Consider the following 11,930-nt stretch of genomic DNA (forward strand, 5'->3'; position numbering starts at 1 on the left):
TGTGTGCTCCAACTGGAAAAGCAGCTTTTGGAATCAATGGTTCCACATTACATACAATGTTTTCTCTCCCTGTAAATCAGTCCGGATCTACATTTAAAGAATTGGGTGCTGATTTGCTTAACACTATAAGATCAAACTTAATCGATCTTAAAGTATTAATAATTGATGAAATTTCAATGGTTGGGGCCAAAATGCTGACTTATATTGACTTTCGTCTTAAACAAATCTTCAATAATATAGAAGCTGCTTTTGGAGATGTGTCAATACTAGTTTTTGGATATTTCAATCCACTTCTGAATTGTATAATCCTTATGCTATATTTGGGTCATCTTTGTGGCAATGCTTCAAGTTCTTTGAACTTACAGAGATAATGCGTCAGATAAATGATCAACCATTTTCCATAGCTTTAAATAACATGGCATCTGGCCAAATGTCCGTAGAAGATATAGCTCTATTTCGCACAAGAATTTGCAGCAATGAGCAAGTCCCAGATGACGTTGTTCATCTGTTCGAAGCTAATGCCGATGTTGATAGGTTTAATTCAATAAAGCTTAATTCAATTTCAAGCGAACAGCATGTAGTAAGTGCCAAGGATTTCGTGAAAGCCACACACTTAACGAACTTGGCTAAAAATAGACTTATTGAATCCGTGAAGGATTTTAAAACTGCCCAAACGCAAGGTCTTACTTCTTCCCTTATATTAAAGACCCCTGCTAAGTATATGGTGACAGTTAATATTGACACTGCCGATAGTCTTGTCAACGGAGCAACTGGCATTTTAATGGACATAGGTTTCAACTCATCCACACCCTCTATTTTGTGGATAAAAATAGTTTGAGAGAGTGTAGGAGCTAATGCGCGTGCTAAATGCGCACATCATCAAGAGCCTTCATGGATTCCAGTACAGAAAATCATTAAGAGTTTTCAATTTTCAACAAATGAGCAAGCTACAATTTATCGTGAGCAATTCCCCTGCTGAGGCTATTGCTATTTATAAGAGCCAAGGTGCTAATTAGAACAAAGTAGTAGTTCATACAAATCAAAGAATGCATTGTATGTAGCTTGCAGTAGAGCAACCAAGGCATCTGGACTCTATATAATTGGTGATTTGTTCCCACAAAAACCTGGTTCTAGCTCACTTGTTAATCAGGAATTAATTCTCTTGCAGTCTAAAAAAAAATTTAAGACTCATTTCAATCATTTGATCAATGGTACAGACTTTAACGCAATATTTCATAATACCGAAAGTCTGAATTTCCATTTTCATGATATTTCGTCAGATCAACTTATGTTGAAATCTGATATTCTTTGCTTCGTTGAAACCAGCACATATTCAAACGAGTCTTTTGATATTTCAGGCTTTTCTACGGCTATCCGATTAGATATAGACGAAAGTTGCCCAAGCCGACAAAGACGAGGTGTTATGGTTTACATTAAAAATGAATTGTTCCATGATGTAAATTATACTTCGACAGGTCGATATTTTGACGGACCAAATGTTTTTGAATTTGCTTTCGTCAGATACAAATCCATAATCGTATATAGAAGTCCAACATATTCTTTGCGAATATTTTAAAGGCAGTTTAGGCAGATATGTCAGCAGTTTAATTTATTAACAAGTAGACAGTTAGTCATCTTAGGTGATTTTAACTTGTGCTTGAGAGCTATGTCCGGTTGTTGCAAAAGAATTTATAATTTTCTATGCTCAAATAATTTTCATTCTCTTTTAAATTTAAATTCTTCAACAAGCAAGTCCGATACCCACATTGGTTGGGTATTTTCCATCGGAACTAGTAGCGCGAGGACCTATGAAACAATGTATAATCATCATAGTGGAATTTCTTTAGGGCTTGATTTCAAACTTTTTGTGAAACAGTAGGTCTTAAATTAAAAAAATTAAAAAGATATATGTATTTTAATATATTATTTTTAAGTGTAAATTCTTTATTATATTTATTTATTTTTTATTTTTATTTATTTCATATTATATTATATATTATTATTAGCATGTAAATGTAAATTAGTTTAAACTATGGTAATTTTACGTGGGGAGCATGGAAATGACTTAAAAAAAACTCATTTCAAGTAGACTCGAAAGTTCTATACATTAATCCCCATTGATATTTCGATTGTCTCCTCGTGGTGTTCCCTGGATACCGATTGCAAATTTATAATCGGAAGCTAATTCGAGCGCCGACTCTAACGACTTAAGATATATTTATACTTTAATTTAATTTAATAAATGCCACTATGGGAAAATAGTATCACGCATACGGACTGTGAATGAGTCTTCTGCAATCGGTATCTTGTTTTCTATTATATTATTGTCCATTTAAGATGGCGCTTCTGCTTCGCGTTCTACTGTGGCGTACTTAGATAAATCTGAGTCTTCCATGCTGCTGCTGCTATTACTACTAGGTTTCTGCCCACCGCTTCTCAGGATGATGCATCCAGTTTTTCTGTGTTGCCCTCTGCTGCTGCTGTTGGCACGGATATGCTTGATAACGGAACTGCTCTGTCTTTAAAGCGAAAGAAGGTAGTTTCTGAGGTATGGACATATTTTGAGAGGTGCGAAAACAGAAATTATGCCAAATGTCGACTTTGTGGCAAAGACTACAAAACGAATGGCAACACATCAAACTTATTTGAACCTTTAAACGCGCTCATCCATCAAAAATGAATGAAAAACAAGTAAGAAACCTCTAGTCGAGAGTGCTCGACTAGATACTACGCTGAACCCAACAAATAAAAATGCCCATTTAGTATGGCTAAAATTTCCATTTCTATGTATTTAAAAATATAAATGAAGTACAAAACTCATTTAATAAAATATAAAAATATTTTGAAACAATTAAAAAAAATTAACATCAGCTGCACCGCTCGGGATTCGAACCTCCGACTTCTCGAACGAGCGTTACGCAGCTGCTCACTACGCCACCTCACTTCTGCTAGTGGCGCTGGCAAAACTCAAATAGATTCACTGCTGCTGCGCCATCTACCAAAACTAAACGAAACTAACAGCTGATGTGATTCAACGAATGTTTCTAGAAGAAGTTTGAATGTATGTGTGCACACGCATACGATACTGTTGTAGCTGCTGCACGTGCGTTTGTTAATTGGCCAAATATTTGATTATTTTTTATTAATATTTGACTGAACGGAATTTAATGATCTACATATTGTAATGGTCAAAGAATATATTTAATGATAATTCACAATTGCAGTGCATATCATTCGTGACAACTTTGTCGCCTGCACTGCAATACCAGCTGATCTTGCAAAAGCTTACATTGCGAGAGCAAGCCTTTGCAATAACCTTGAAAGCTTGGGACACAGCTGGTAAATGGCACCCATCTTCGCTTCTTACATTCCAAGAAGAGAGAGACAGCAACTGGAATGTCGGCCTATAAAAAGAGCCACATGGGTCAAATCGTTCTTTTTCCGGCATCACGAGATCATCAAGTCAAAATTTGGTTGTGCTGAAAATTTAAAAGTATAAACCTATATTGCATTGAATTGAATTGAATTTGCAGCGCGCAGCTGCCGGTCTCAAAATATATGTTAGATATATATACATTTATATATATATATATTAGGTATGTGAAAAAGACTGTTCAGAGAAAAAAAAAATCAAGTAATTAAGAAAGATTTTCCATTTTCAGTGGACTTTTGTCCATTTTTCTCTTATTAGATACCCTAACTTCACGCCAACAAGGGTCACCTTGAAGAGCAGAGGTTAGGGTACGAAAAGCCGGCAGAGCAGCATAACGCCTAAGCGACGGAGGAGAGGAAGGACAGCATCAAAAGAAAAAACCGAAGAAAAAAACAAGTAAGAAAATTCTAGTCGAGAGTGCTCGACTAGATACTACCCTGAACCCAACAAATAAAAATGCTCATTTAGTATGGCTGAAATTTCAATTTCAATGTATTTAAAAATATAAATAAAATACCAAACTCATTTAATAAAATATAAAAACATTTTGAAACAATTAAAAAAAATTAACATCAGTTGCACCGATCGGGATTCGAACCGCGACTCCTCGATCGAGCGCCACGCTGCTAACACACTAGGCCACCTCACTCCTGCTAGTGGCGCTGGCAAAACTCAAATAGATTCACTGCTGCAGCGCCATCTACCAAAACTAAACGAAACTAACTGCTGATGTGATTCTAAGAATCTGCTAGAATAACCAAACTATTAAAAACGCACATAAAGTATAGTTAAAATTTCAATTTCGGTGTATTCAAAAATATAAATAAATAGAAAACTCATTTATGAAAATATAAAAATATTTTGAAACAATTAAAAAAAAACTCACATTAGTTGCATCGACCGGGATTCGAACCGCGGACTTCTCGATCGAGCGTCATGCAGCTAACACACTAGGCCACCCGACTTCTGCTAGCAATGCTGGCAAAACTCAAATAGATTCACTGTTGCTGCGCCATCTACCAAAACTAAACGAAACTAACAGCTGATGTGATGTTTTTGTTGTAGCTGCTGCACGTGCGTTTGTTAATTGGCCAAATATTTGATTATTTTTTATTAATTTTTGACTGAACGGAATTTAATGAAACTTTCAGCATATGATCTACATATTATATTGAATATTTGAGAAATTTAAAAAAAGAAAAATCATTCACAATTAGCTATAGAGGCATCTGATTTGAACTTGAATGTTTTTAGTCGATAAAAACATAACGGGATGATTTTTCGAATTTTAAAAGCAAACTCGACGTCCGCGCTGTATATACGGTCATTTTAAAAAAAAATTCAAGTCTCTAGCTCTTATATCTTCGGAAATCGACGCGTTCAAACATACGGACAGACGGACAGACGGACAGACGGACAGACGGACGGACGGACAGACGGACAGACGGACAGACAGACAGACGGACAGGGCCAAATCGACTCAGCTCGTCGCCCTGATCAAGAATATATATACTTTGTGGGGTCTGCCACGCCTCCTTCTGCCTGTTACATACATTTCAACAAAACCATTATACCCTGATTTCCCATTTTCAATGGGTTCAGGGTATAAAAAAACAACAAAATAAAACAAACTTTAGTGCGTCAAAAAAACAACCATATGAATTTCTGAAAACGTGAAGAAATAGAAATTTTAAAATAGAGTAGTTTTTGCACATAGAAAAAAAACTGCGAAATATTAAGAAAAGAACTTAAAATACAAAAAGAATTTGTGCAAGACATTTAAATTGCCGACGGCAAGTGAGAAGTTAAATTTTTTTGTCGAGAGAAAAGTTAAAGAAAACAGAAAAATTAATGGTTTAAAAGCTCAATCATAAAATCTATAATTACTATATATATAATTAACACACAAAAACGAAACCAATAAATATATATATATCAATAAATAACTATATATCAATAAATAGATATATATGAATAAATAAATAAACATGAATAAATAAGAAACATAAAGCAAAGTACAGCACATCAAAAGAAAAAATGAATCCACACACAGTTAATACCCTATAAAGAAAACTTGAAGAAAAAAAAAAATTTCAAAAAAATAACTAACAAAAATAAAGCCAGAAAAAAAAAAGTTAAAGATTGTGTTGCTCCTCCCCTCCCGCCAATATACCACATTTCTACACTTAACAGCTGACACCACCACGCAGAAAGGCCTTTCGTCGCGGGAGTAAAAGCAAACTGTAAGTGATTGACCCCAATGTGCCCTTGTACCACCCATAATTTAAAAAAAAAAAAAAAAAACAAGTAAGAACGTTGCAATCGGGCGATACCGATAGCAGAAGACTCACTCACAGCCCAAACGCTGTCAACTAGAGTATATAGTGCAATTTTCAAGTCTAGTGCGCAGAAAAAAACACGGCATGATGCCATTAGAATTGGAAAATCATCGATAGCTATTGCATTCAAATTACATACATATTTAATTTATACAATTTTGATTTTTATTATATATTTATATCCATACATTGGATACCGGCTTCAAGCTAACAGCAGATCAGCGCGATTTTCCTATGCTTGTGCACACACTCATCGTCTACTCTATGCGTACAGACAGAAGCGCGCCTTTTCTCACATTCTTAGAATTTCGATTGATTTCTGGACTTTCTAGCCGTTACTGTAGTTTTGTCTGATGACGCTCTCTTATTAAACTATTCTATTTTAGCAACTGATTGCTCGAGCAAAGCAGTGGCGCGAGTGCTAAGGGCGACGCAAGTAATGTAAGAGTAGCGGAGGTTCGAACCACAGTAAAGTGTTATTTTTTTTATTTTTATACCCTGAACCCATTTCCAATGGGAAATCAGGGTATAATGGTTTTGTTGAAATGTATGTAACAGGCAGAAGGAGGCGTGGCAGACCCCACAAAGTATATATATTCTTGATCAGGGCGACGAGCTGAGTTGATTTGGCCCTGTCCGTCTGTCTGTCCGTCTGTCCGTCTGTCCGTCCGTCCGTCTGTCCGTCTGTCCGTCTGTCCGTCTGTCCGTCTGTCCGTATGTATGAACGCGTCGATTTCAGAAGATATAAGAGCTAGAGACTTCAAATTTTTTTTAAAATGTCCGTAATTACAGCGCGCATATCAAGTTTATCATTAAAAATCGATAACTCATCCCGATCTTTTTTTATCGATAAAAAACCTAATCGAAACCCAGTTATAAAATTATATCTTCTACACCTTTATTGCTAGAGTCTCCAAATTTTTAAAGTTTGCTTATATGCAATTTATACAATTTCGGTTTTTGTTAAAATTAACCCCCCACCCTTAAATTCACCCCCTCACCCTCACTTTTGTAAAAAGCGTATTTCAAATACTAGAGACTTGTGCTTTAGCAATTACATGCATATCCATGTTATAATCATAATCTAAAAGTTTCATGAAGATCGTACGTCCACAAAAAAAGTTATTAAGCAATTAAGTTCTCATAGTAAGCGCTCACTGCCGCCCATGCGTGTATATGCTTGTGTGTGTATATGTATGTAATTGTTTGTGTATGTGTGTATGTATGTGTGTGTATGTATGCCCGTGTGTGCGTGCGTACGTGCCTGTGTGTGTGTGTGTGTGTGTGTGTGTTTCCTGTGTAAGCTGAAAGTCGCGAAAAATTATTGAAATAGCTATTACTCCAAGGGTTCAGGGGATCTCGTAGTCGAGTAGTCTCGACTAGAGCTTTCTTACTTGTTTCATATATATTTCGTTTTTTATAAAATAGATATTTTATTGGGAAGGTGCGAGCTTGACTGAATGGCACTTAATACTTTTCATTTTTTTAGTCGAATAATTTTATAAGTTTAAATTTGTTTCTTCTTAAATAGCCCTCAAATACATATACGCAAATACATACATATGTATATATAATTATATATGTAAGCCTGCACCACTGACCAGAGAACACATAGACTAGACATGTAGTACAAAGTTTTTCAACACGGAAAAATCTGACTCCTAGGGCCTATCAATTTCTTTTTTGCTCGGCTCTACACTTTTTAGATTCGGGCTACGAAAATATGCGAAGGTACAATTAATTTTATTGGTAAGGTGCAAGCTTGAATGAATGGTACATAATAATATATGTATATATGTACATACATGTACATATACAACAGCATTCTGTTAATAACATAACCCAGTTCTCCTACTGGTTCGCTGTACTAAGCGCCCCGCTGGGTACTTCGCCCCCACGACTGATTTCTTGCCTATCCTGGTATTGACACTTCTGTTCATATATACATACATATTCTCTACACACTTTTTATACATCATCCACCAATAAAGATTAGGAAATATACAACCTGATCTTTTGTACTTATTGAAGACGCCACCACTGTGAGGCGGCTCGCCAATCACCGCCTCGCAAGATTTTTATAACAAGTGAAAATTGATTTTTAATTGTATTTTTTAGTATTAAGTTAATATTGAATTTGATTTTTAGTTGTATTGTTTAGTGTTAAGTTGATATTGAATTTGATTTTTAGTTGAGTTGTTTAGTATTATTAGTATTATTATTGTTTAGTATTATTATGCATTATTGAATGACTTGAATTGAATTGTTTAGCAATTAGTTAATATTGAATTTAATGTATATATAGGTTTTAGTTAAATAAGGTTAAAGTTAAGATTTAGGTGGGGCGATTAGGGTTTAAGTTTGAAATGATATTTAAATTTACATTTGAAAATGCCGCCCAAAGCGCTGGTGATTTATCAGCGATCGGCGGCGCAACCCTGCGCGGAGAGTTTTGAGCGGAGAGTTGCGTCGCCGATGCCGAGCGCTTTGGGCAAGGCAAAAAGAAAAGGGATGAGTAGTCGGGATCGAGCAGCGGTGGAAAAAGTCAAGACTAAATTGTGAAAGTTATCTTTAAGTGCGGTTAAGCTAAGTCAAGAGTGAAAAATAAAGCGACTCAGTAGAAAAGAGATAAAATGAAGAAGAGTTTCCATTAAGGGAGGCGGCGGCGGATAAGCAGAGGATCGGACGGCGGCGAGGCGTTTACGAAGCGAGCGGTGCACGGGAGTAGCGGTTCTCATAGTGAGTCCCCCCCCCCCCCCCTCTTTCACTATTCCTGGTCTTATCACTAACATCCCCCCCCCCCCCCTGGTGTCTCACGATTCAAATAAATTTCTTGTGAGTACACCCTGGGCAGACTGAGTCTGTCCCCGGCTTAAATTTACTACTTTACACCACTACAACATCATTAATTCTTTGCAAAATGCAAACATTAGTTGAAAGAACACGGGAAAAAACTAACGGGACATCAAAATTAAATGCGGCTCGATGGGTCTATTAAATAGCTCGCAAATAACTGTTAACACTTTTTCGTTGTCTGCAAAAAAGTGTCTTTCAGTGACACAGTCAAAAAAACTCAGACAGAAACTGTTTTTGTCGCGTCTGGGAGAGATAGTTGTTTCTGTTTTCGTTTCCTCAAGTCAAACACTGATCGTTTGCTTGACTTAAATGAAGTAACGGTAAGTTGCGTTTGTATGGGTAATCACGCGCGATTGCTGCGTTCTTTTTGTATGTATGTATGCGAGTATTTACATGCACACGAAGGCAAAAACATTTTCTGCTGAGTCTGTTAGTCAAAGTGTTTTTTGCTGAGAGGCTTTGTGTGAGGGAAAATCGTGTTAGTTTTACGCGACACTCATGTGAGAGCGTCACACGAATGAGTCATCGCATTGCGTCTGAGCGAAACAGATGCTAAAGAAAACAGAGAGTGACGCTCAGAGAGAGACGTGTCTGCACAATTTTTTTTGGTTATGATGCGAGAAGGAGAATAAAAGAAAAAACGCTCGACTCTCATTTGCAAGCTCTGGTCTATTTTCACAATTCTTCCGCGAATTCATTCGTTTTAATAATGTACATACATACATACATATACATATACAAATGATCGCGTACATAAGAAAGACTGGAATGCTTGAAGTTATGTGTGCAGACTTATGTACATATGTATATGTATACGAGTGAGGTTCGATAGTATGCACAATAGTGATGTAAATTTGAGTAAAAACATCGATGTCGATGCCCATCGATGTTTTCGTTGTCAAGCATCGATGTTGGGTTTATACATCGGTTCAAAACTTCGATGCATCGATGTATTTCCCCATTTTATTAAGAAACGTTTTTTTTAGGGTTTTAAAGCTTCTTCATAGGTGCTTTCATAGAAAAAAAAAAAAAAAACGTATGCTTTCATAGCAGTTTTTTACATTTCAATGTTAACTTATAAACTATCAAAAAGAAACAATTAAAAAAATATTTTTTTTCAATGCTTTGCAGGAACAAAATACGACTTAGTCGCTCAGGTGTTATTCTTTTTCGTTTACGGCACAAAATATTTGAAGCCGCTGAGAAAACCCGTTCAGAGGGAACGGATGATCTCATCACCGGCAAAAAATTAGGATATGTACATTTCATGCTGTTAATGGATTACTTTCGAAGGAAGTAAGCGGTATTCGTAGATAAGAGCTTATTTCTACGTCCATATCCACATTCGGGTTGTGACACTGCGCGAGCTGGTGATGGTAGTTCCAAAAAGAATCCGAGTTTCCTGTTATCGGTGGTATGACCTCTTTGCTTTCATTTTGCTTAAACAGAGATTTAATTTTTATCAGTGCATTGGCACATGCAACTGGATCTTTAAAATGTAATTTTTTAAATCTACTATCAAGCAACGTGGCCATTGCTAGAATCGATACCTTAAACAGTACATTACAAATATATATTTAACGAAACTACAAATTAAGAGTATTTGAAATATACCTGCTCAATCGATCCCATTCGCCTTTCTATTTCGAGAAGCAAGAACTCCTTCATATCCTTTGCTTCTTGTGTGTTGTCACTTAATTTTTCTAATTTGTCTTTGATGATGTTGACAATGTGTATGACCGTACTGGCCGTACAATATTTGTCTCCGCTGGCAATTTTCGTTGCTTCTTCAAGGGGGCATAGCATTGTAAGCATATTGTTTAACAGCTCAATTTCTTTTCCGGTAAGCAACATTTGGTCATTTGGAATACTCAGTAAAATGTCGTTCACTTGCGTTTTGACCTCCAAAAAGCGCTCTATCATATAATATGTACTGTGCCATCTCTTTGGAACATTCATACAGTATACTTACTGTACAGTGAGTTATTATTTGTATTCGATTTATTTTTAATGAATGGGCATACAAAAATCAGAATGTTATGTCCAAGAAAAAGATGACCAATATACTTTTAATTATTACAAATTTATTTCAACAATTTTTTCATTATATAATATAGGAATATTTGAATGGAGGAAAAGAATTTTATTTACATTGCCATCTGTGCTAGCAATCTTGCATCTTTTAGGAGTTATACTTACACTTTCGCTCGCATTTATTGCGTTTAAATTACTTTCTTTACCAGCCATGTCTGCTTTGTACAAAATTTAAAATTTATCTGTACATCAGTCACTTACTGCACCCAAATGGATGTATAGTGTACAACATGTGAAAAAGACAAAGATAGTGTACTCATTTGAAAAAAGTACAACTACTACTACCACTCATTCTAAGTGAGTACAGTAAAATGTTGAACAACATTTTTTTTGACACTTGAATATACTGTACAGTACCAAATGAGTACAGTATTTTTATGTACCGGCAGTGAGCCGACCGATATTGGCAAAGCAATAAAGTTATTTTATAAAAGGTATTTCAGGTACTAAAGTCAAAGTTGGCAAAATGAAAATGAAAACAAAATTATTTCTTTTAATCTACAAGGCAGAATAATGTGAAGACCGTTTGCATTGAGTTTGTAAGTCAATCTCTCAGTTACAGAGTCTCATTGTGCGAAAGCTTTTATTTTAACGTACCGCTACCTTTTTGGCAACTTAATCTAAACAGAAATTTAACTATTTATGTTTTAACAGACATTCTACACTTAAAATCAAATCACCCAGTAGTTTAGTTGGTTCAGCGTCTTGCCTTTGAAAATTGTTCTTCATACGCTGCGTATCATCGAAAATTGGCTTCAAGACAAATTTGTCTAAAAATGCGCTTTAAGGTATTTTTCTGTCAAAGATGCAGTTTTAACTCAATCCATTGTTATACCCTGAACCCATTTTCAATGGGAAATCAGGGTATAATGGTTTTGTTGAAATGTATGTAACAGGCAGAAGGAGGCGTGGCAGACCCCACAAAGTATATATATTCTTGATCAGGGCGACGAGCTGAGTTGATTTGGCCCTGTCCGTCTGTCTGTCCGTCTGTCCGTCTGTCCGTCCGTCCGTCTGTCCGTCTGTCCGTCTGTCCGTATGTATGAACGCGTCGATTTCAGAAGATATAAGAGCTAGAGACTTCAAATTTTTTTTAAAATGTCCGTAATTACAGCGCGCATATCAAGTTTATCATTAAAAATCGATAACTCATCCCGATCTTTTTTTATCGATAAAAAACCTTATCGAAAACCAGTTATAAAATTATA

General features: G+C 35.9%; 1 pseudogene; it reads right to left on the bottom strand.

Moving 5' to 3' along the window:
* Positions 1-8,189: 8,189 nt before the first annotated feature.
* On the bottom strand, positions 8,190-10,811 carry LOC149268107 (zinc finger BED domain-containing protein 4-like; annotated as a pseudogene).
* Between the last annotated feature and the right edge of the window lie 1,119 nt (positions 10,812-11,930).

Source organism: Drosophila arizonae, chromosome X, assembly GCF_054131065.1.
Source record: "Drosophila arizonae isolate 15081-1271.41 chromosome X, UAZ_ARI_1.0, whole genome shotgun sequence".
In the NCBI taxonomy this organism is placed as follows: Eukaryota; Metazoa; Arthropoda; class Insecta; order Diptera; family Drosophilidae; genus Drosophila; species Drosophila arizonae.